The following is a 19151-nucleotide window of genomic DNA, read 5'->3' as shown; positions in this document are numbered from 1 at the left end:
CCGCAACTTCACCAGCACGTACAAGCGTCCTCCCAAGCCTCGTCAGCTCTCCTTGTGCGTGCAAGGTCCTGACGAGTTGACTCGCGACTACCTCACGCGTTGGGCTGAGCTCCGCAATGCTTGTGAGGGCGTGCACGAGGTGCAGGCCATCAAGTACTTCACAGCCGGGTGCCGAGAAGGCACCCTCCTCAAGCACAAGCTCCTCTGCGACGAGCCAGAAACCCTCGACGAGCTGCTGATCGTAGCGGACAAGTACGCCACGGCCGACTCCTCCATGAAGGCGGAAATTCAAATCAGCACGACTGGCAAAGTAGCTCCTCAGGCTCCAAGAACTCCGGCGGCAGACGCCGGCCGGAGACAACAGCAGGGCGACAACAAGCGCAAGGCCCCGCAGCCGGCTTCCGGCAGCCGGCAGGTCGCGACCGTTGAAGCCCAGCAGCCAGAAGAGGAGCCTCCGCCCAAGCGACAGAAAGGCGGCAAGCCGAACTGGTTGCCGGCCTTCTCCTATGAGCAGACCTTGGATGGACCTTGCAAGTTCCACAGTGGCACAAAGCCGTCGAATCACACCACCTGGAAGTGCCACTGGCTCACCAGGATCGCCAAGGGAAACGGCCTCCTGCCACCCCCGCCCGCTGGGCAGCCGCCTCCGCCTCCGCCTCAGCAGCCGGCAGTCAGGCCAGTCGGCGCAGTACAAGACGAATACCCTGAAGAGCATGGAGCCTATGTGGTGTTCACCAGTGTGGCTGATGATCGACGCAGCAGGCGGCTGCAGCGACAAGAGGTGAACGCAGTAGCCTCAGAGACGCCAGAGTTCATGCACTGGTCTGAGAAGCCCATCAGCTGGAGCAGGGCTGACCACCCAGAAGTGATGCCGAGTCCAGGCTCCTATGCCTTGGTCCTGGACGCCACCTTTGCCACGGACAAATGGGCCGCGCGTTTCTCGCGAGTTCTGATAGACGGGGGCAGCAGCATCAATATCCTGTACAAGGACACCATGAAGAAGTTAGGAATCAAGCAAAGACAGCTTCAGAACAGCCGGACTGTGTTCCACGGCATTGTCCCTGGGCTTTCTTGCTCACCAATCGGCAAGATCCTGATTGACGTCCTCTTTGGGGACAAAGATCACTTCCAAAGAGAGTCTATTTGGTTTGAGGTGGTGGACCTTGAGAGCCCATACCATGCGCTACTTGGCCGACCCGCCTTGGCCAAGTTCATGGCGGTCCCCCACTACGCTTACCTCAAGATGAAGATGCCCAGTTCCAGGGGAATTCTGACTGTGGTCGGCGACTACCGGAAGTCGTCCGCTTGCGCGGCCGAGAGCAGTCGGCTGGCCGAGTCCCTGGTGATCGCAGCCGAGAAGCGACTCCTTGAATGAGTTGTGGCGATGTCCGGCAAGCAGCCGGAGACATCGCCCGACCCGAAGGAGTCGGAAGCCGAAGGTTCGTTCAAGCCGGCCAAAGAGACAAAGAAGATACCCTTGGATCCGGAGCACCCAGAGAGGTGCGCCGTCGTAGGTGCAAACCTCGACAGCAAATAGGAAGGCGAGCTCGTCGATTTCCTCCGTGAGAATCGGGACATCTTCGCATGGTCTCCCAAGGACATGCCAGGTGTACCGACGGATTTCGCCGAGCACAAGTTACATGTCCGATCTGATGCAAAGCCGGTCAGGCAGCCCCTGCGCTGCTTATTAGAAGAAAAGAGAAGAGTTGTCGAAGAAGAGATAGCCCGACTCCTAGCAGCCGACTTCATTATGGAAGTTTTCTTCCCGGAGTGGCTGGAAAATCCGGTCCTGGTGCTAAAGAAGAACAAGCAATGGCGAATGTGTATTGACTACACGAGCCTCAACAAGGCCTGCCCCAAGGACCCATTTGCTCTACCAAGAATTGACCAGGTGATAGACTCCACAGCCGGATGCGAGTTGTTGAGTTTCTTGGATGCATACTCGGGATATCACCAGATCAAGCTGAACCCGGCTGACAGATTGAAGACCGTCTTCATCACGCCGTTTGGAGCATTTTGCTACCTCACCATGACGTTCGGCTTGAGGAATGCCGGCGCCACCTTTCAGCGTTGCATGCAGAAATGCCTCCTCAAGCAGCTCGGCAGGAACGCCCACGTCTACGTAGATGACGTGGTGGTGAAGATGGAAAAGCGTGGAACACTGTTGGAAGACCTCACGGAGACCTTTGAGAACCTACGCCGGTTCCAGATCAAGCTCAACCCCGAGAAGTGTGTCTTTGGAGTACCAGCCGGCCAGCTGCTAGGTTTCCTGGTCTCTGAACGCGGCATAGAATGCAACCCAGTAAAAATCAAGGCCATCGAGAGAATGGAGGTACCCAGCCGACTGCTGGATGTGCAGAAGTTCACCAGCTGCTTAGCATCCATCAGCCGATTCATCAGTCGGCTGGGCGAGAAAGCTCTCCCCTTATACCAACTCATGAAGAAGACCACTTTTTTCGAGTGGAACCATAAGGCGGACGAAGCTTTTCACCAGTTGAAGAAGATGTTGACTACTCCACCCGTCCTGGCAGCTCCGACTCCTAAGGAACCTATGCTTCTGTACATCGCTGCCACCAGCCGGGTAGTCAGCACAGTCATGGTAGTGGAGCGCAAGGAGGAAGGCAAGGCGCTGCCTGTCCAGAGACCAGTATATTACCTGAGCGAGGTACTGTCGACCTCCAAGCAGAACTACCCCCACTACCAGAAGATGTGCTATGGCGTACACTTTGCTGCCAAGAAATTGAAGCCTTATTTTCAAGAGCATCCAATCACGGTGGTCTGCACGGCTCCACTTGCCGAGATCATCGGTAGCTGAGATGCTTCTGGTCGAGTGGCCAAGTGGGCCATAGAGCTGGCTCCTTACACCATCTACTACCAGCCCCGCACCGCTATCAAATCGCAAGCACTGGCCGACTTCCTCGTCGACTGGGCCGAGACCCAGTACCTGCCTCCAGCGCCTGACTCCACCCATTGGCGGATGCACTTCGACGGCTCCAAGATGCGCACCGGCTTGGGAGCCGGCGTCGTCCTCACCTCTCCCAAAGGCGACAAGCTCAAGTATGCACTGCAAATCCATTTTGCTGCATCCAACAACGTTGCCGAGTACGAGGCGCTCATTCACGGGCTCCGGCTTGCCAAAGAACTTGGCATCCACCGGATCTTGTGTTATGACGACTCGGACTTAGTGGTCCAGCAGTCATCTGGCGACTGGGACGCGAAAGACGCAAACATGGCGAGCTACCGTTTCCTCGTGCAGCAACTCAGCAGGTATTTCGAAGGGTGTGAGTTCCTCCATGTGCCAAGAAACGACAACGACCAAGCAGACGCCTTGGCACGAATCGGCTCTACCCGCCAAGCAATATCATCTGGCATCGCCCTTCAACGCCTCCTCAAGCCGTCTGTCAAGCCTTCACTAGAATCAGACTCCATTTTTGTGCCGGCTCCTCCCGAAGACGGCGGATCCGACTCGAGAGCTCCGGCAGACGGAACGGGGACTTTGGCGGATGACTCCAAAACCGCCACAATCGAGCCCGACCCGGGGACTACGGTGGCGGACTCGAAGATTCCAGGACTCGGCCCAAGGACCGCGCCAATCGGCCTGGGGACTTCATCAACCCAGCAAGCGGCTGTTGACTCCAACCCGCCGCCTCCCAGCCCAGCCGCCCTCGTCCAAGTCGCAGTTCTGGTAGTCGAAGAAATAGCAGCACCCTCATGGGCCCAGCCCATCCTCAAATTCCTGGTGAACAAAGAGCTACCAACTGATGAGACCTCAGCTCGGCAAGTACAATGCCGGGCGGCAGCCTATACCATAATCAACAGAGAGCTGGTCAGGCGCAGCGTCACTGGTGTCTACCAGCGCTGAATAGAGCCAGAGCAAGGCCAGGCGATTCTCAAAGACATCCATCAAGGCGAATGCGGCCACCATGCGGCTTCAAGAGCACTCGTCGCCAAAGCCTTTCGGCACAGTTTCTTCTGGCCGGCGGCCTTGGAAGAGGCCAAGGAGTTGGTCCAAAAATACAAAGGGTGCCAGAAGTTCAGCTCCAAGCCGCACCAGCCGGCTTCTGCGCTCAAGACCATCCCCATTGCCTGGCCTTTCGCAGTTTGGGGTCTAGACGTGGTGGGACCATTCAAGACAGCACGAGGTGGTTTAACTCACCTACTTGTCGCAGTGGACAAGTTCACCAAGTGGGTGGAAGCGAAGCCAATTAAGAAACTGAACGGTCCGACTGCCGTGACCTTCATCACCGATATCACAATTCGGTACGGCATACCACTCAGCATCATCACCGACAACGGCACAAATTTTGCCAAAGGCGCCTTGGCCCGTTTCTGCGCAACACAAGGCATCCGACTGGACCTAGCATCCGTCGCCCATCCGCAGTCAAACGGCCAAGTGGAGCGAGCAAACGGCCTCATCCTGTCTGGCATCAAGCCTCGGTTGATCGAGCCTCTGGAGTGCTTGGCTAGCTGCTGGCTCGACGAGCTGCCAGCCGTCCTCTAGAGTCTGAGCACGACTCCAAACAAGTCAACCGGCCTCACACCCTTCTTCCTCGTCTACAGTGCCGAAGCCGTCATCCCAACGGACATAGAGTTTGACTCCCCACGAGTCACCATGTACACCAAGGAGGAAGCAGAAGAAGCACGACAAGACGGCATCGATCTGCTGGAAGAGGGCCGGCTGTTGGCACTCAACCGGTCCAGCAACTACCAGCAAAGCCTGCGCCGATACCACAACAGGAAGGTCAGGCCAAGATCTTTCCAAGAAGGCGACCTTGTGCTCCGGCTGATCCAGTGAACAGCCGGCCAGCACAAGCTGTCGGCACCTTGGGAAGGCCCTTTCATCATCAGCAAAGTACTGGGCAACGATTCCTACTACCTGATCGACGCTCAGAAGCCCCGAGCACGCAAGAGGGACGACTCCGGCAAGGAGACAGAGCGGCCATGGAATGCAAATCTCCTCCGAAGATTTTACAGTTGATGCAGTATGTACCACGCTACCTTTTTTATTAAAGTACCAAGACTTCGGGGCCCCCGAGACGAGCTCGGGGACTGCCCTCTTTTGTCTGTATGATAAAAATTATGCCTACAAGTATGTTACTCTTTGTCATGCCGCTTGGCCCGGGCTCGACAAGTCGACCCGGGGACTTGCCGCCTTGCACTATGAAATGCTTCCCGCAGCCGGACAAGTAGTGCGTAAACACCTAAACCGTCTTCTGTCAGAAGCCGCAGCTTGCAGAGCGACTGTACGGTGGGCAGAGGTAAGGTAGAATGGGTGTTCGCATGAAAAAGGGTTAAGGGCTCAAAGCATAAAACATAGCTCAAGACGGCTTCCAGCCTTTCTCGCAAACCGACTCTCGGATAGTCGAATTATCGTCTTCTATCCAACTTGCTCAAACAATCTTGAAATCGGCTAAGTACTTGCTTTCCCAAAATAGCCTAGCACTTGATCCAGCAACAGTCCGCAGAGCGGCTGTCCGATTGGCAAGGCAGGCAACTAAGAGAAAGCGGAAAAGGAAAAAAGGCCAAAAGAACAATGAGCAAGAAAAGATAGATATATATATTTACATAACATAGGCCTTTTGGCCGAATTGTCGAGTAGAGGTTCAAAATACACCCCGCGGGTGGAATTGTGCGAATTAACAAGTTCTTCAAAGACTACTGAAGCAGATAAAATGAAAGATACAGCGGCAGCTTAGGAGGCAGCATACGGATTCGGAGGGTCGGAGGAGGCACCAGCGTCAGGCGTCGGGGCAGACGGCTGGCTAGTCTCGGCTTGATCACCTCCGGCGGCAGTCGACTTGGTCGCACGCGGCTCGTTGTTGGAGGTGCGGTCGGGCTGAGGCTGGCCGTCTGCTCCGTCTTCTGGTGCCTCTGCCTCGCCTCCATCCTCCGCTTCGTCCTCCTCCTCGGCGCTGGAGCCAATCACCTCTGCCGAGTCTTCGCCGTAGTCTGGGTTCATCCCAAACCACTCCAGCGGTACCTCCTCGCCGTCTTCAGCCGCTCGGGGACGAAGATGCTGGTGTCGGTGTACTCGGCGATCACCGTAGCACGTTTGACGAGGGCGTCTTCCGCAGCCGCCAGCTCCGGCTGGGCCTCCGACCGAAGCATGGCCAACCGGTCTAGATCCAGCCCCGGGTACCACGCCTTGACGAATTCCAAGGCCCGGCGCGCTCCAGCCCAGGCCGAAGAGCCCTTCCAGGCCTCAAGACGGCTAGCCGCGACCTCCAGCCAGTTGGCCGTCAGGCTGGGGGTGCGCGGAGCCTGCACATCCGGCCAAAGGGCGGCAATCGCCTGGGCACCGACGCACTGGAACCAGCGCAGCATCCGGTGAGCCGGCCGGAGGCGAGCCTCGATGCTCAGGATGTGCTCGTCAAGAGTTCGGGGGGCATCGGCGGCGATCTCTGCGCCCTCCGCCCTCGGACCTTCATGGTCAGCCTCGATGGCTTGGATGGCGGCCTGCGACTGCCCAGGGAAGAAGTCTGCACAGACACGAAGAAACGAAGAAGCAAGTCAAAAACCAGGAGTCGGCACGATCTAAGTCGGCAGCTCGAAGAAAGAAAATAAAGAGGCTCACCATCAACGATGTCTTCATCTCGTGGAAGCCGGAGGACAGCAGCGCCTCCTTGTCAGACCAGGAGGAGCGCTCGCTCGCGAACTCGGCCAAGAGGGCGGTTTCCGTCTCCTCCACCTCCCTCTGCGACTTCACAAGCAGCTCCTTCTACTCTGCCAACTGAGTGGCCAGCAGATCGCGCTCTGTAGCGAGCTTGCTGCACTCCTCCCCTTTGGTGCGCAGGGAGGAGTTGGCTTCGCTCAGCTGCTGTTGAAGAGCAGCGTTGGCTCCTGAAGGAAAGGAAGAAAGACAACAGTCGTCAATAAAGTAGGTCGCCGGGGAGATCCGGCCCGGGTGCTCAGCAGCCGACCCGAATCTCGGGGACTATAGCCCGCGGGTGCGCTAGCGCGCCCCCGTAGAGAAAAAAAGAGGGGGGACTTACTCCGGCTCTCCACCAACTCGGCGGTCCGCTTGCCCAGCTCTTCAACGTTACGGTTGAAGGCAGTGACGCGGAGGTTGTGGTAATCCTGCGACAAGCATTTCAGACAAAGTTAGTACCCAGAAGTTCATCAATTGGAGTTCCGGGCCGCCTGCTCAGCAGCCGGCCCGAAACTCGGGGACTACACCCAGTAGGTGCGCTGGTGCGCCCCCATAGAGAGGAGCAAGAAAATAAAGACCAAAGGAAAAAAAACATACCCGGACGGCTGCCCACGATGCTAGGAACGCCTTGGTGCAAATCTGGAGAGTGTCGCCCTCAGCACGAAGTTTCGCCTGGACGTCCAGGAGCTCCCGGTTCAGCGGCCCTGTGCCGCCTCCTCGCACCCACCCAACAGGTGCGGCGCTCGTCGCTTCGGCGTCTGGTGCCGCCGAGCTGGCGGTGCCGGCTTCCAGGGGGCGGGGTGCCGAAGTCGCCTTCTCAAGACGACGGCGCGTTGGCGAGCCGACTTGGAGGAGTAGCCTCGCCACGGCCTCGTCGTCGGTCGGCGGCACCGGAGGGTCCGCTGGCTGCTCACCTTACGTGCCTTCAGACGGCGGCGGAGGCGGCGGCGGAACATGCGCATCCGGAGTAGAGGGGTCGCCGCCTTCCCTCTCCTCGACGAGGTTCTCCCCGCCGGCTTCTCCAGTTGGCCACGTGAACTCCGGAGGCGGCGGCGCAGAGTTCAGCAGGGTGACGAGCAAGGCCGACTGGCGGCGTGCGGCTTCCTCAGCCTGCTGCTTCGCCGCGGCGGCGGCTTTGGCCTCCGCTAGTTTTTTCTTAGCGGAGGCCTCCATCCTGTCGGCCTCCGCCTTCTCTAGGCGGAGGGCCTCTTCTTCGTTGCGCCTCTCCTACGCATTCCGCTCCGTCGCCTCCCGGAGGTCAGCAGCAGGGTCAATTCGCCGAGTGGTGGCGGATGTCTTCGCTGACCCCATGACGGAGGCGGCGGCGACCCGCTCAAGAGAGAGGGGGGCCCTGAAAAAAGAGGGGCAAGCAGAGACTCAGACAAATCACGAAGAAAGAATAAAACTTTGAAGACAGAATACTTACGCGGAGACCAACGGCGGCTTCTTCACTTCCTTACGGAAGCGGATGGCCTTCGTGGCTGCCTCGTCCCGCCGGGTCGCCGCAGCCGAGCCCTTGGGCTTCTTCGGCCGACTGCCGAACAAGGTCGGCACGGCCCTACGCTTCTTCCCGCCGCCTAGAGCGCCCGGCGCGGCAGAAGAGCCCGCGCCAGGCTGGCTGGCTCCTGGCCGATGGCGAGGGGCGACTTCTCCCTCGGCGCTGTCTTCAGGCCAGTCGGCGAAGGTAGCCAAAGGCCTGAAGTCGCCTGCTGTCCCTCCTCCTCCCTCGGCATCGTCATCCAGAGCCGCCACCCCCAGATCAGGGTCATCGACGTCGCTCTCCGCCCGGTCGGCGACGAACTCACGTGCCGGCCCCAAGGTGCCGGCTGGTGGATGAAGAAGGGGATTCTAACCAAAGCCGACTAGTCAAAACAAAACTCGGCAAGAAGAAGACAATCTAAAGAAAAGAAAGGCGACTCACCATGGGCGGGGGGTTGGCGCAGGAGTACGGCTCCTTGCCGAATCGCCAGTCCTCCAGGAGCCTGTTGTCCGAGAGGTAGTTCACCATGAAGGCCACCTCTTCGTGAGGCATGTCCTTGGTGCACATCCGACTCGGGTCGCGGTGCCCGCTCATCTGGCATATCATGTGAGGGCGGCCTTAGAGTGGGAGGACTCGGCACGAGACGAAGGCGGCCAGCAGGTCTGGACCAGTCAGACCCTCCGACTGTGTCAGCACTCGGAGTCGCGTGATGGCGCCGGCTCCCGCAGGCATCAGTGACTTGGCCCGGTACGACGAGTTGGGCAGTCTCCCAGCCGGCGGGCCGGCTTCGAAAGCCGGCAGATTGACCCAGTCGCCCCTCGTGGCGACGTTCCTGACGTAGAAGTAGGATCTCTGCCACATCTTCACCGACTTTATCAGCGAGATGGAGGGGAAGGGGTTGTCGACTCCTGACCTTCGCACGGCGATGAAGGCACCGCATTGAGCCGGCACGCCCGCGGCCTGGGTGCCGAGCTTGGAGAAGAAGAACTCCCCCCAGAGCTCGAGGGTGGGGAGGACTCCGAGGAAGCCTTCGCACAAGGCCACGAAGGCGGACAGCAGCACCACTGTGTTGGGGGTGAGGTGGTGCAGCTGGAGGCCGTAGAACTCCAAGAAAGACCGGAAAAAGCTGCTCGCCGGCAGCCCCAGCCCGCGCAGGCAGTGCGAGTGGAAGATGACCCGCTCGCCCTCCTGCGGGGCGGGGGAAATCTTCCCCTCCAGCGCAAGACGCACCTGCACGCGATCCTCGCCGAGAAGCCGACGGGTCCGGCGGAGGAACTCGATGTGGTCTTCATGAACCTCGGAACCGTCCCAGGTGCCGGAACGCACTGGGGGAGGTGCGGCAGCGGAGGAAGAACTCATCGCGAGCTGTCGCCGCGGCGTTCGCTGGAGCTTGGACGTGCGGCGGAGCGAAGAAGAGAAGAGGAAGGAGGAGTGCGAGGAGCGGCAAGGAGGAAGAGAGCGAGGAGTAGTGGGAAGGAGGGGCGCGCGTGCCCCCCTCTTCCCCCTACTTATAGCCCTGTGGGCTGCGAAGCCGAGGGGGCGGACGTGGGGATTTACTGCACCTACAACCCCACGACCCCCATGATCCACGTAAAGTTACTGCGCGCAGTAACACCACGGGAATCCGAACCATCCACCGGGGCCGCAGCGGATCCGCTCGGGCGCCGAGGCGCGGTAGTGGCGGGCCCCGCCCGTGGGCCTGTCCCGTCGCGCGCGTGGGCTGGCAGGACGGCCTAGCCACGTGCCTTCGCGTGACAGGCCAAGAACGGGCGGCGGCCTGGAGGCTTAGCTAGCACGCCACTTAAAATCCTGCTGCGATGTTCGAAATACCGAGCAAGTCGAAATTGAGTGAAGTCCGAGTTGAGCAAGTCCGACTCCTTCTAGACGGCCCGGCAGAAGTCAATCAAGACCATGTGTTGAGCACCCGGAAAGAGAAACTGCTGAGGCTTCTCGGCCGATCGTCCGTGGCGCCTCACCAGCTTCGGGGACTACTGTCGGAGTAATGGGCCACGGGTAGGCCAACCCGAGTCCCATAACCTTTCAAGACATCGGGGCAGGCTGCACCCCTCAAGACCCCAGGGCGAAGAGCCGTCTCCTGAGGAGTCGACGGCAGGGCGGCCGACTGTCCGCTCACGGCCGAGTTCCAGGGACGACTTCCAGAGAAGCCGGCTTTGGGGAGTCAGCCGGCGACTCCGGCAAACCCATGACCTCATCAAAGGGGATGGGGCAGAGGCGTGGCTACAGTGAAGCCCACTCCCGCCCCTTACCAAGGGCAGGCATGTCCACAGCACGCCGTACCCGGGAAGATCTCCGTGCGGCGTGGCACTGTTGCCCGGCCGGCCCTGACATCAGCACCACAGTACCAAGTCATGCGCCCACGACGGCTTGTCTATACGGCCTGGAGGCAGCGGGGCCCACCAGTCAGCGAGACCTCGGGAGACGGCGGGAGAACTGCCAGTCGGACCTGTCGGGAGTCGGCCCGGGGGAGTCAGCCGAGCCCTTCCCCGGGGCCCACGCGCCATTAATCAAGATGAGATGGGGAGTGGCCACAGTGATAGCCCGCCAGGCGGCGAGGCTGTTGCCATGACCCCATGACCAAGCCTGCATCATCAGAAGCACGGCTACAGTAATCAGCGGCCGGCAAGACCCGCCCGCGGCGGACGCGGCTTGTCGGCTCCGTACCAGACCAGTCGGCGGGCCCCAGCAGTCGGCGGAGAAGTCAGAGGTCAGAGGCACTGACGGCTGGGCCCGCACCCAGTCGAATTACCATTGTACCCCTGGGGGGTAGGCCTATATAAACCCCCAGGGCACCCATGCAAGGGGTTGGATCTCAGTAGTTCTAGACCATACCAGATAGAAGGAGAGAGCTAGCCTTGCCCTCTTCTACCACCAGAAACAGCTCAAGGAGCCACCGTGTAAACACTTGGCCATAGTGATCATGCGGAGACCCCGCAGAGCAGCAGTAGGGGTATTATCTCCCCGGAGAGCCCCGAAGCTGGGTAAGATTCGTCGGCGTGCATGTCTTCGCCTCATCCCGTTTCCAGGCACCGGCGACGTTCTACTCGCCCCCATCATGATAAGCCATCCGTTGGCATATGTCGCACCAAAGAGAAGATGATGATGAGGTGTCATAAGAGGGGGTGCACCGAAGAGAAGATGATGAGGTGTAAAGTTCCCGCGAGTACGACATGGGCGGATGTTGATGAGGAGATAAGCGGTGGCGAGAGCGTCGGGCCAAAAGCGCGGAGGCACATTGGCATGAAAGAGAAGAGTCCTAACGCAGTCATTGAGAGTGCGAAGGATGCGCTCAGCGCGACCGTTCTGCTGCGAGGTGTACGGGTAAGTGAGACGAAAAATCATGTCATGTGTGGTGAGAAGATTACGAACAGCAAGGTTGTGAAACTCCTTCCCATTGTCTGTCTGCAACGCGAGAATGGGACGACCAAACTGCGTGAGAACATAGGAGTAGAAAGCAGCGAGAGTGGATATAACATCCGACTTGTGGCGCAACGGGAAGGTCCACACATAATGCGAAAAATCATCAAGTATGACAAGATAATAAAGAAATCCCGTATTACTGGCAACAAGAGAGGTCCAAACATCACTATGCATTAACTCAAATGGGTACTAAGCAACAAAAGAAGAATCCCTAAACGGAAGACGAGCATGTTTGCCGAGGCGACATGCATGACACGAGTGATCCTCGTTCTTATTACACGTGAAAGAAAAACTCCGAAGTATGTGGCGAACGGTGGCAGGATTAGGATGTCACATCGGTGGAGCACCATCCGCGTGCGAGCGTCCTTAACAAAAAAACCATATTCGTCAAATTCAACGGTAACCGGATTTTCACGTGTAAGAGAACGAACGGAGTAGGCGTGCACAACGCCGGTCCATGGGTTCTGGCCGGTGTACCACGGGGCCGGCTGAGAAGCATGCTGCAGTGGGCGGGGTGCTCCTCCCTGAGCGCCTGCGCCCCCTGCTTGCGGCCACCACGACGGCCGCCGCGACAACCCCCCCCCCATTGGCCGCCGGCTGGGGCGGTGGGAAGGGGGCGGCCGGGGCGGGCAGGAAGCCTGGCAGGAAGGTGGGCGCCGCCGGCTGTGGCGGCGTCGGGCGAGGCGGTGGCGGGGCTGGACCCCCGCGGGTGCCGGCGACGAGGGCGGTGTGGGTCGCGCGAGTCCGCGCCACCCGCATCCGGCGCTCCTCCAACTTGAGGTACGCGACCACCTTAGCGAAGGTAGGCTCCGGGATGAGGGTGAGGTTGGAGGCGGTGTTCCCAAAATCCTCGTTGAGGCCGCCGGAGAGGGTGCTGATGAGGAGCTCGTCGCCGATCTTTTCCCCGAGATCACGGAGCTCATCGGCGAGCTTCTTGAGGCGCATGCAAAAATCATCGATGGATGAGTCAAGTTGCTGGCACCCGTAAAACTCACCGTAGAGCAGGACCTTGCGCTGCAGCCGGTTGTCGGTGAAGAGGCCGTTGAGCTTGGTCCAGACCGCATGGGCGTCGTCCTCGTCGTCCACCATGGTGTGGAAGAGATCGTTGGAGATTGTGAGGTAGAACCAGCGGATGATGGTGGCGTCGAGGGTCATCCACTCCTCGTCGTTGATCATGAGCGCCGAATCCACGGTGCCGTCCACGTGGTCGTGCAGGAGGTACTCACGGAACACAAGCGAAAAATACCGCTTCGAGGCGGAGTAGGACGCGGTGGTGTGATCAAGCTTGACCGGAGCACGCTCATGGATGTTGAGGTCGCGGACGAGAGTGACATCGGGACCAGCGAACGGGTTGGAGACGGTGGACGAGGAGGAGCTCATGGCGCGGGTTAGGGTTTGGGACTCGGCGCGGGCAGAGGGAGACGGGGTGCGGCGGCGCAGGTGGCAGGGGGGTGGGGTGGTGCGGGTGCGGCGCGGGTGGGAGGGGAGGGTGCAGCGCGGGAGAGGGAGGGCGTAGGCGGAAGCGGGAGTAAGCGGCGGCGGCGGGTTAGGTGGTGGAGAAAGGCGGCAGCGACCAGCGGCTGCGACGGCGACCAGGAGGAGGGTGGCGGCGGCAGCGGCGGCTGGTGACAGCGGCGGGGAGTAGCGACGGCGGTGACTTTTAGGGTTTAGGATCGTGCTGCGTCTGATACCATGTAGAAGGACAAGTCATGAGATGTGCAATCTCGATGTATTAATCGGTGCATTAGGCACGTATATATAAGTATAGAGATGGGCTACAATCTCAACTATACAAAGGAAACAGGAGGTAGGCTCTACACACAAATATACACGTACACAATATACTCAACACCGAGGAAACAACCGCAAACAGATGTCTTGGGATGAATCCGTGGGCCGGAAGACCCTAATGATCGTAAAAAAAAACAGAAAAAGCATTCACACGCAAACCGGCGGCGGCCTTTTGCTGGGTGCATATCGTGACTTTGGATTATGGAAGCACCCACGGAAACTAAGCGAAGTTATGAAGCAGCCTTGGCCAGCATTGCAGGGTCACTCTCACGAACTCCGTGTTCCGTCGCCTGTCCACCCACGGCACGCGACGACAATGTGGCTTCCAGTAAGAAAAGCACGGCCGTGCTTTCCCATCTCATGCTTAGCGTTTTCTTGTAAAAACTGCTTGGATTCTTCCCAAGATCCTCCCTCCTCTCGAAGATTTGTCCCGACGAGACGATATTTTAACACGAAGGCGTCGTCATCAGGAGTTAGTCGCCGTGCACGCAGACTTCCGCGGCGCACTGCTCGACGTGGTGATCCGGGCGAAGACAAAGGACACGGACGTGGCTTGGGACGTGTCGGCAAGCGCAAGTCCATCGCCATCGGGTACGACGGGTAGATCCCATCCCGTCCGTCTCACCGGACTTCGCCACACGAAATGTGGGAAGCATCGATATCAATTCCACCGAAACCCAGCCGGTGCTTGCGAGGATACGCGCAAGCCCGACATGGAAACCATTGCATTTTAATACGGTTGCTGCAGTCTATTCGCCTCGTGAGTCGTTGGTGTCAAGGCTCCATTGACCATCTTCTTCCGGGAACCCCAAAACCACCCTCGGTATGTTCATTCCTCGTGCAGGTTTATCAATTCAAAACCCCACATTCCGTAAACGCTTCTCCCAATGTTACTATAACCACACTTGTGTAGTACGCCTTGCAGCAAGCATCCAATGGCCAAACCGGCAGCAGGCGTTGCGCACGGCTGCAGGCTCTAGCGTGCACGTTCCTGAGCCCGTGCGGCCGACCAGGCGCCGATCAGCCCGATTGGCAGCTAGTTCTGCAACTGCAAGTGAAATGGAAATTTCAGATACAGACACCGGCCACGCGTGCGTGATGTAGAGGAACTCGCGTACTGACATGTCGATGCGTGGCTCGAACGGGCATGGATCCTATGTGGTGGTACTTTCTTCCTTTTGAAAAAAGAGAACGTTGTTTTCTGCCGGGATGAGTATCCAATGCGAAGACACCGCTAAATGCCAGTGATCCAAAGCATCTAGACGTTGGAGGAGGATGGCCCGAGTGTTTCGCTGAGTTTCACGTGCTAGTTCTTCATGGATCAGGAGAATAAAAGTGCTACTAGATCCTGTAGTAGTACTTATATTTTTAACCATCTACTCCGTAGTATTTTTTTACAGTACACCGTCTACCTTTTTTTTGTGCATCACTACTGATGGGGCTCTCCTCTCTGTCAAATTCCACAAAACTGCACCGCATGTCTGAAGAACGAGGTTCAGACAGGGGTGTTTGGGCATCACCTGTCAACCCCCTGCTCCCAAATAAAGCCCCAACACTAACAAGAGCAGAGGAATCTTGGCGTGTTGACAACCCACCCATCCAAATCCAACCGAAAAACGGGAACTGCTCTCCGACGTGTGATTGAAGTCGAGGGGCACCATGTATGCACCCTACTGCTTTATGGATGCATCATCAGCCGGTTGGCTGACAGCTTGACACACAATCATCATATCCCAAACACCACTATTGTGCAAGCATGCGTCCCACTAACTCATGCATGCACCACCCCGAAAATGGTTATCTACATCCCTTCATCAATTCATGGCCAAGTGATGTACTACCACCAAAAGCGACGCCCGACTGATTAGGGCGCTAATCCACCATCATTTTGCGGGGTTTTCCTCTTTCCTGCACACACACATGTAACCCCATTGGCGCCCAGTAGAGTACGTACGTACTCCCCCTTGCAAGTTGCAACCCAGATGGCCCGGCTCATGGTACGTACTACGCTAATCCAGCACCCCATGATTCCAAAGAGCGATTGGTGAGGGTGATTAGCTAGCGGTCGACCCCCTAAAGAGGTTACAGGGACAATTATTGACGTTATTAGGACATAAAAAACAATGCTGGAATCAGGACGTTAGGACGGCTGATTGTGACACCAACGACGATTTCGGGAGACAAAAGCCAGTGTGTTTGGAGGGAGTTATTAGGCCGTGTATGTGCGTTAATAACGTACAGCTTGTGCAAGGCTGGGAGCGACGAGGCAACCGGCCTGATTGTACCTGACAGCGCCGTTCCATTACTCTATCCCACTCTCATCATTCTTGTCAGTGTTGCCTTGGCCAAAGAATAGCCCCCAGCTTGCATGCAGATTAAGCAGTGGACACTAAAATAGATTAGTGATTTGTCATCATGGACTGATTGAGCAGCAGGACTACCTTAACCGGCCCAGGTCAGAAGGGTACCCCGCCGTTGGAGGACCTGGAAACTGTGACGTGACCATGTATGTGAGCTCCACTAAACAAGACCTGATTCTGATTGGATCCTCAGCGACGTGGGGTGGTCTCGTCCCAAGTTCCAACGTCTATGTGTTGTGTCTGTCGTCAAGACCGGAGATTGGACGACCGGCACATGATCGGTGTTCCATTCTCTTCTTTATTTTCTCACATTGTTTTTCACGGGCTACTACTGCGTTGCTGTGCAACTGTGCATCATGCAAGCACAGAGCCAGCCAGCCAGTCGATCATGATGTGTCGAGATCGCTGGCCGTCTGCCGCATTTCGGCATGGCGAATCTGCCCGGCGCCTGCTCTGTCCTGGCGAAAATGGCACGGCTATTCGACCACTGTCCGCTCCTGCAGATCCCAACCCGGTGCAACCATATATGGTTCATATGAATGGAGCTGCTAATGCTAATGGTACTTCAAACAACACAATGGTCTCCCCGGTGTTGCAAACTCCTCCAGCGGCCAGTACACAGGAATCTGGTAAGAAGAAGAGAGGGAGGCCCAGGCGTGTGCAAGATACTACTGTTCCTACGGCTCCTCCAGTTCATTTGGTTCCTACGGCTCCTCATTTGGTTCCTTCAGCTCCTCCAGAAGGTAATAATATTGTTCTCCAGACACCCCCTTCAGCCGTCACACAGGAATCTGGTAAGAAGAAGAGGGGACGATCCAGACGTGTGCCAGATGTTTCTGTTGTACCAACTCCTTCAGTGCCTATAATAGACGGCAAACCTATTTTTCAGACACCTCCTGCATCTAGCGTACATGAATCTGTTACAAAGAAAAGGGGGCGGCCGAAGCTTGTGCAGGATGGTTCAGATACTATAACTCCTCCAGTTCATTCAAAAGAGAGTGAGCCCCTTATGCAGACTCCGCCTGCAGTCACCTTATTGGAGGGTGGTAAGAGGAAGAGAGGGCGGCCGAGGCGTGTGCCTGATAGTTCAGTGACTCCTTCAAGTTATTCTGAAGATGTTGACAGTGGGGACACATCAAAACATGGACGGCCCAGGAAAATTGACACAAGCCTGCCGCACCTGCCATCTTTGTCTTCAGATGATCCCAGGGAATATGCAGATAATGTACTTTTTATGTTTGATGCACTGCGGCGACGGCTCATGCTGCTGGATGAGGCGAAGCAAGTAGCGAAGCAGCAGCATAACTTGAAGGCTGAACTTCGCGTCAATAAGAGTAAGAAGATTGGAGAGGTTCCAGGTGTTGAGGTTGGTGACATGTTCTACTTCAGAATCGAGATGTGCCTGGTAGGGTTAAATAGTCAGAGCATGGTAGGGATAGATTACATATCTGCTAAGTTTGGTAAGGAGGAGGACCCTGTGGCCATTAGCGTCGTTGCAGCTGGTGTGTATGAAAATACCGAAGACGATCCAGATGTTCTGGTTTACACTGGACATGGCATGTCTGGTAAGGATGACCAAAAGCTTGAGAGAGGTAATCTTGCACTGGAGAGGAGTTTGTATAGAGGTAATCCCATTAGAGTTGTTTGCACTGTGAGAGATTTGACTTGTTCAACTGGTAAGATATACATATATGATGGCCTTTACAAGATCAGAGAAGCCTGGGTGGAGAAAGGGAAATCTGGGTTCAATGTGTTTAAACACAAGTTGCTGAGAGAACCTGGACAACCTGATGGCATTGCAGTTTGGAAGAAGACTGAAAAATGGAGGGAAAATCCATCCTCTAGAGATCGTGTTATATTGAACGACATATCATACGGTGTGGAAAGTAAACCTGTCTGCCTTGTAAATGAGGTCGATGACGAGAAAGGCCCTAGCCACTTCATCTATACAACTAAACTTAACTACGTGAATTCCCTGAGCTCAATGAGAAAGATGCAAGGCTGCAAATGCATAAGCGTGTGCCTACCTGGTGATAACGACTGTTCTTGTACGCATACAAAATGCTGGTGACCTTCCTTACAGTGCTTCAGGCACACTTGTTAGTCGGATGCCTATGTTATATGAGTGCAATGATTCATGCACTTGTGTACATGATTGCCGGAACCGGGTTGTACAAAAAGGTATCCAAATCCACTTTGAAGTGTTTAAGACGGGAGATCGAGGTTGGGGCCTCCGTAGTTGGGATCCTATCCGAGCAGAACGTAAGATGGAACTATGCACCAGAATTATTGACAAGAATGCTGTTGATGCAGAAGACGATTACATCTTTGAGACCCCTCCCTCGGAGCAGAACGTAAGATGGAACTATGCACCAGAATTATTGGGCGAATCTAGTCCTTCCGACTTAAAAGAACCATCTAAGCAGCTGCCAATAGTTATTAGTGCAAAACGGACTGGCAACATAGCTCGCTTTATGAACCACAGCTGCTCACCTAATGTTTTCTGGCAACCAGTTCTATACTATCTTGGTGATGAGGGATATCCACACATCGCATTCTACATTCCTCCAATGACAGAGCTTACATATGATTATGGTCAGAGCCAAGGTAATGTTCAGCTGGGAAATAATTCTGGGTGTCGGAGGTCTAAGAATTGCTTATGTTGGTCTCACAAGTGCAGAGCTTCCTTTGGCTAAATAATCAACCCGTAAGGGATAATTTGCCAGTTGAAGGTTAGTGATTTCTGATTACCTTTTCCTTTATCAACATTACTTTTCTGAAAGATGTCCTACTTTCATTTTAGATAATGCTATCATCTATAGGTGTGAAGTTTTCCTGAGATGTTGGTAGATTCAAATATTCTAATAGAGTATTAGTAGTTTGCACCCTTTTGTAAAGTCAGAACTCACAGGAGTGTATCTTTGTGTTCTATATAAAATTTCACTTTACAAACATGATTCGAGTTTGGCAACTTGGTAACCAAGAATTAAAAAAGGGAAATGCTAAAAATCTGACGTCAGATTTTTTGGCATGGCAAATCGAACATTTTTCATGGCAATTTATATTGGCGTGATGATGTCAAATTTAGTTTGCAAGCACGGAAATTTCATGGCAAAAAATGAAATGAGGCGGATTTGCCATGCTCGCCAACTAAACCTGCCATCCTCGGCGAACATAATTTTTCATGAAAAACGTTTGATTTTCCATGCCTAAAAACCTGAGGTTCTATGGATATTCAGGTCCTTAAAAAACAATAAACTATATATTTGCTTGTAGAAATATTTATGTATGATATGAGTGCCCACACATGGATGCCTTCAGAAAACTCTTTCCTCGCATGATTTTGAATTACCGAGCTTATTTTTCTTATTTGATTTTTGTTTATGAAATCTGGATAAGGCTCACCACAACAGCTGCTGCAACCATTTCTTTC

General features: G+C 55.8%; 1 pseudogene; it reads left to right on the top strand.

Annotated features, from left to right (window-relative positions):
* Positions 1-16106: 16106 nt before the first annotated feature.
* On the top strand, positions 16107-18568 carry LOC125547039 (histone-lysine N-methyltransferase, H3 lysine-9 specific SUVH1 pseudogene; annotated as a pseudogene).
* Positions 18569-19151: the final 583 nt, after the last annotated feature.

Source organism: Triticum urartu, chromosome 3A (genome assembly GCF_056163025.1).
Source record: "Triticum urartu cultivar PI428250 chromosome 3A, HENAU_Tu73, whole genome shotgun sequence".
Taxonomy (NCBI): Eukaryota; Viridiplantae; Streptophyta; class Magnoliopsida; order Poales; family Poaceae; genus Triticum; species Triticum urartu.
The sequence above is the reverse complement of the archived record's forward strand: the minus strand, read 5'-3'. Positions and strand labels throughout refer to the sequence as shown.